The sequence below is a fragment of the Dipodomys ordii genome, unplaced genomic scaffold (genome assembly GCF_000151885.1).
Source record: "Dipodomys ordii isolate 6190 unplaced genomic scaffold, Dord_2.0 Scaffold49, whole genome shotgun sequence".
NCBI classification, from domain to species: domain Eukaryota; kingdom Metazoa; phylum Chordata; class Mammalia; order Rodentia; family Heteromyidae; genus Dipodomys; species Dipodomys ordii.
Genome location: NW_012267265.1, coordinates 462717 through 468820, shown reverse-complemented (window position 1 = coordinate 468820; position 6104 = coordinate 462717). Strand labels below are relative to the sequence as shown.

Sequence of the window (6104 nt, the reverse complement as noted above, 5' to 3'; positions counted from 1 at the left end):
GAGAGACAGAGAGACAGAGAGAGAGAGAGAAGGAAAGAATCTGATGGGCATAGTTTTGAACATCTGTAATCCCAGATACTTGGGAAATGGAAATAGTATGGTGGTTGTGTGAGGCTAGTAAAAGCAAAGTTGTTAAGGCCCATGTTACAGCAGTTGCCTACCAAACATAAGACTCTCAGTTTAATTCTTCCTGCTACAGTACTAGAGTTACTCTCAAGAAAACTAATTTTAAAAATAATGTTCAGAAAAAAATAGACAATAATGGCAACTTTAAAGATTTCATTTTACATAGACCAGCAATTTAAAATTTAAAATTAAATAAAAATGAATGTATAGAATATAACAATAATACACCAATACCCTTTATTACATTAGGTTTTTAACAGAAGAGAACTTTGCAGGTATGTTTTTCTGAGCTAAAAATGAAGCTAACTCTAAATATACTACTCAAAACAAATTCTAGTCTATGTCTAATTTCTTCCTCAAATTATTATATATAATAAGACTTTATGTTAACATCATATGTAAGGAATATTATGGTATCTTAGAGAAAAACCAAGCTATGTCATTTTCAGAAAAGTGGATAAAATTGGAAATCATCAGGTTGACTGCTGTAAACCAAAGTCAAAATACCAAATACTGCAGGTTATTGCTCATTTGTGCAGTTGATACTAAACTGAGGATGTTGATGTCATGATAATCATGATGACAATGATGATGATGATGTTGATGATGATAGTAATTAGTGGAAAAGAGCCATGAATGTAAAAGGAGGAACTTCTAGGAGGGTTCAGCAAAGGGAGAAAGAGAGAAAGGAATGGATATTGTGGAGTAAAGGGGATAAAAGGATATAAAACACACAGGCCTATGACAGTGTCATAATAAAGTCTACCAAATGCCATTTGAGAAAGGAGGAGAAATTGAGAGGAATGAGAATATAGTGGAAAAGGACAATATATGCAAAGTGCACAGTGTGTGTATATGAAAAATTACAAGGAAAGTCCCTGTATTACAAAAAATGAAAACTGAAAAGTAAAATATTTAAAAAGATACAACAGATGCTGACCAGGTAATAGGGAGAAAAGAAATGTTGTATACTGCTGGTAGAAATGCAAATCAGTGCAGCTCCTGTGGAAAAGACATGGAAGATTTTCAAAAACCTAGAAATAGAGCTATGAAATATTCTCTGAAGTAATTTAATTGCACACTTGAGTGTTTATTCCAGCATCATTTGCTAATAACCAGGCTATGAAGACAGTTTAAATGCCCTTTGACTTTTCCGTAGATAATGAAATATAGATACATATACATATATGTATCTATACATATATAAGGAAATGAATAGAGATGTATACACATATATATTAGAGTATTAAACAGAAAATATGTCATAGCATTTGCAGATAAAATGGATAGCAAAAGAAAAATGTAATATAAGGGGTTAATTTAATCAAAGTGCAGTACAGAATATTTGGATGCAAAATTACATGGCGAAACAGTTAATATACGCTAATACAAATTCTGAAAGTTATAGTTGCATTCCCTCATTATGTGAAATGAAATGGGACAGAATGAATTAATGAAAAAATAAAGGCATGGCCAGCATTGGAGAGATGTAGTGAATTTTCTGAGTAAAACTGAATAGAGGAGCCCATATGAAATACCTCACCTAAGTCCTGCTGAGCAGTAAGTATCAGGTTAAAAGCAGTATTTTTAATATCATATATTCGTCCTTCCATTCCTTAGCACACTCTTAGTTCTTACTATTTGGTCAGCCATAACTACTCAGTGTTTGAATTTATATTACTTGCTTCAATTTAGGATTTATTTTGTCTAAATTATTTCCACTTGCTTGTAACAACTCATTGACAAATATTTCAAAGTCTTAACTTAAAATTTAACCTAGAAGGCTAGGAAGGTGGCTTGGTGGTAGAGTGCTTACCTTACATGCATGAGGCCCTGAGTTTGATCCCTCAGTAACCCATAAGAAGAAAAAAACCTGAAGTGGCACTGTGGCTCAGGTTGGAGAGCACTAGCCTTGAGTTGAAGAGCTGAGGGACAGCTCCTGGGCTCAGAGTTCAGGCTCAGGGACTGCCCCCCCCAAAAAAAAGCTATTAACCTAGAATTACTAGTGAAATATTGCCACTTTCTAACCTTGACCGATCACACATCTTTTCAGTAACTGTGGGCCACTCTCATCATGACTCAGGAATCTAACTCTCCACAAAAACAAATTTAGTTTTTCTTACTTGTCTGTGAGAAAGTAGAGATGTTTACTAGGTAATTATTACCACTTTCTAACCTTGACTGATCACACAGTTTTTCAGTAACTCTGGGTCACTGTCATTATGACTCAGGAATCTAACTCTCCACAAAAACAAATTTAGTTTTCTTACTTGTCTGTAAGAAAGTAGAGATTTTTACTAGCTAATTATTACCACTTTCTAACCTAGACTGATCACACAGCTTTTCAGTAATTCTGGGCCACTGTCATTATGACCCAGGAATCTAACTCTTTTCACAAAAACAAATTTAGTTTTCTTACTTGTCTGTAAGAAAGTAGAGATTTTGCAAAAGAGAAATTGAGAGCTCATGCCTGTCCTCTCAGCTACTCAGGAGGTTGAGATCTGAGGATCATGGTCTAAAACCATCCTCTGAAGAAAGTCTGTGAGACTCTAATATCCAATTAAATACTAGATCTGGAAGTGGATCTCTGGCTCAACTGGTAGAGTGCTAGCCTGAGCACAATAAAAAAGAGAAACACTTAGGGACAAATGCCCAGGCCTAGACTTTAAGCCCCTGAATGCTGGGTGGATTATAAATTTTAAATGATTGTCAATCAGAATAATAAATCATAATTTTCCACATCAATTAATGATACATTTTCTGGTTCCATGTAGTAGGTAAACCAAGTATCCACCAAAGATGGGGGCTCCAACAATGTAACCACTGCAGTGCTGGTTTGATGGAGGTATCCATAGAAGACAGCAGAATCTTTACCACTGAAAGTGAAAAGATAACAGAGCAAACTAACAGGTGTATATCTCCCTTTTCTGTAGTGTCCATCCACAAAGTCACTCTTTGGTAAAGTTAGTTTAAAAAAACAATTTCCAAATCACTCCGGCATCAAGTGGGGTAGCTGGCTGCCTTTCTATGGGCTCAGCGTACGCTAGCATCTCTTCCTAAATGGAGAACTGAAATGTTTAGAAAAGAAAGAAAAGCCATGGCAATGTCAGAGTTGATATATGTTTGCTGTGTTTTTGGACACTCTAGGCAACAATGCAGACAAATCTATGCATTGATAAGCTATGATTTTATGCTTAAAATAGTGCTACGATTACTTCAGAAATGCAGCTGTAGAGATGATCAGAAACAACTTCTCAGCAATGAGTAGGAAAAGGTAAAACAAATGGATCTATTTCTGGATGGATAATCTTCAAAATTAGGTTGTAAATATGTAGGAAATATGGACAGAACGATAAAATATGGTAGAGATTCCTAGCAGAGAGAAGACTAAGACCAGCTGACTCTACTGCTGAATTGTGCCCAACTCTAAAGAATTAACACTGTGTCTTAGAATAATGCCCCTTTCATCTCATTTTATGCATTTGGATCTTCCCTCTTATTTTTTTCAAAAATCAACTTATTACCTCCTTGGGTGTTTTTCTTTCAATCTGTAATTTATTTTGTTTCTGGTCATAGCTATTTCTTTGCTTATATTAATTTGAGGTTTTTTGGTTCTTCCTTTTCTGGTTTCTTGAGAGCCATTTGTAATATTTTTCTCTAAACTCCCTCTTCCTTTTCCTCCTATATATTAAGTTCCATCTTATGTCTACTTCTGCTCTATTCCATTTCCTCTGAATCCTTTTCTTCATTGTAACATTCTTTGTTCAAGGAATTTTCTTTAATCTCCTTTTTTGTAGGTTTTGTTTTGAGAGGTCGAATCTTGGAGTCTTTATTTATTTATTTTTTATATATATTTATTTTATTTTATTTTTTTGTGAACACACTGTACAAAGGGGTTACAATTACATGGGCAGGATAATGCATACATTTCTTATCAAGCATTGGAGCTTCCTCCTTTGTTTACCCTTCACATCCTTTCCCAGCCACCGCCCACATCTCCCCACCCAGTCCTCCCTGCCTTCCACCCCCTCCCGCGCCAACGTTGTAAAGCTTGTTTTAGACAGGACAACTTGTACTTCTCATTGTTGCAACAGGTCCACCTGTATCCTTAAATGACTTGTTTTTCCCCATCTCCTCTACAAGTTATACTGACAAGGGTCTCATATCTAAAATATACTTGGAACTCAAAAAATTAAATCCCCCAACAACAAATCCTCAAAGAAACAACTGCCCAATAAATAAGTGGGCTAACGACATTTTTCGTAGCTTTTAAATGTTCTATATTTTTAACTTCATGTTTTAGTCTGTGTTGTCAAGAAAATATCTCATGATGCCAATTTTGCTGCATTTTTTGTATATGTTTTGTGACTATGTCTTATCATATAGAATTTTCCTTATGCTAATGAGAGGAATGTTCATTCAGGAACCTTTACATGAATGTGTTAACTTTTGCTAGCTCGGCTTGGCCTATTGTATAATTTAACTCTAATGTTTCTTTGTTGATTTTTGTCTGCATAATCTATCCTTTAAGGAAAGCTGGATGTTTAGTCTCCTAAGGGTTATTTAGTATCAACATATTAGTATTAGGTTAATAATGTTTTATTCATTTATTGCTAATATTGGATGAATATATATATAGAGAGAGAGAGAGAATTATGATTTCTCTTTTCTTTGTACTGATCCATTGATGATTACGGAATGAGACTCCTTTGTAGTGTTTCACAGGATTTTACCTAAAATCTATATTATCTTCAATAGTATAAACACTCTTGCTCTCTTCTGGTAGGCATTTCTGTTTTCGTTTTATTGTTCCTTTACTTTCAGTGCATGTGAGAACATACAGATGACACAGTGTATTGTGTTATATTTGTTTTTAATCTATTCAGTTTGTATGTGTTTCATTGAGGAGGTTCATCTGTTTTGATTCAAGATCATTATTAATAAATATATATTCCTGTCATTTCATTTTTTTGTTTCTGTTGACTATATTTTGTTTAGTTTCCTCATCTCTTACTTTTCTTCCTTGTGATGTGACAGTGTTCTATAATGAGAATTTTATAATTCTCCTTTTTTCTTTTGTATATTTGCCTTATACTTCTGTGTCTCTTTGATGGATGGTATCATCCTTTTCTTTCTAGGTAAGACACCTTTAAACATTTTTTGTGCTTAAATTACAACTAATAGTAGTGAATGGAAACAATATTTGCTACTTTGAAACATTTTGTATTATTTTTATGTTTGAGGGACAATAAATATTAAATATATGTCACATTTTTGTATATTTATACATATTGCATATTATATATGTATATGTAATATACACATATATGTACATAATATATTACACATGTATAAATTATATATGTATACATGTATATACACACGTTGTATATATAGAGAACATATATATTATATATGTTCTATATATATTATACACACCTCTATATACATATAATATATATATATGTCCTGTAGTTGGTATGCATTTTTCAGGAATTTCAATATATCAACCCTGTGTTTGCTCATGTAAAATTACTGATGAGTATTTTACTCTAAAGCAATTCCTTAATAGGTATCTTGAAATATTCGGTTGTTTTTATAATTCTGCTTGTTTATGATTTTTATGACCATTTGATGACATACTTTGGGCAGGATCAATTTTGTCCAAATTTATTAAAGGTTCACTGAGCCTTCCAAGCATTTGTATCTTAGTGAGTGCCTTTAAAATTATTGATCGAAATTCCCTTTTAGGCAATAATTAATTTCATTAAGGAAGGGAAGGGGTAACAATGATCGAAAAGTAATGGACTCATTGCCTTACCAAGTCACTGTAACCCCTCTGCATAGCATCTTCAAAATAATATAATTTTTTAATGGTTTCTTAAAAAAAATTCCAAGGAGGTGGGAGGGAAGGGATGGTAGGGGAGAAACAAAGGAGGAGACAACAATGCTCAATAGGACATGTACTCATTACCTTG

General features: G+C 33.6%; 1 protein-coding gene and 1 pseudogene across 2 annotated transcripts in view; one reads left to right on the top strand and one right to left on the bottom strand.

Moving 5' to 3' along the window:
* LOC105988431 overlaps nt 1–6104 on the bottom strand; it is a 496910-nt pseudogene that overhangs the window by 31626 nt on the left and 459180 nt on the right.
* Nucleotides 1–6104, top strand: part of LOC105988501 (UDP-glucuronosyltransferase 2B15-like) — a 34854-nt gene that overhangs the window by 22967 nt on the left and 5783 nt on the right. The gene's annotated exons all lie outside the window — the stretch shown is intronic.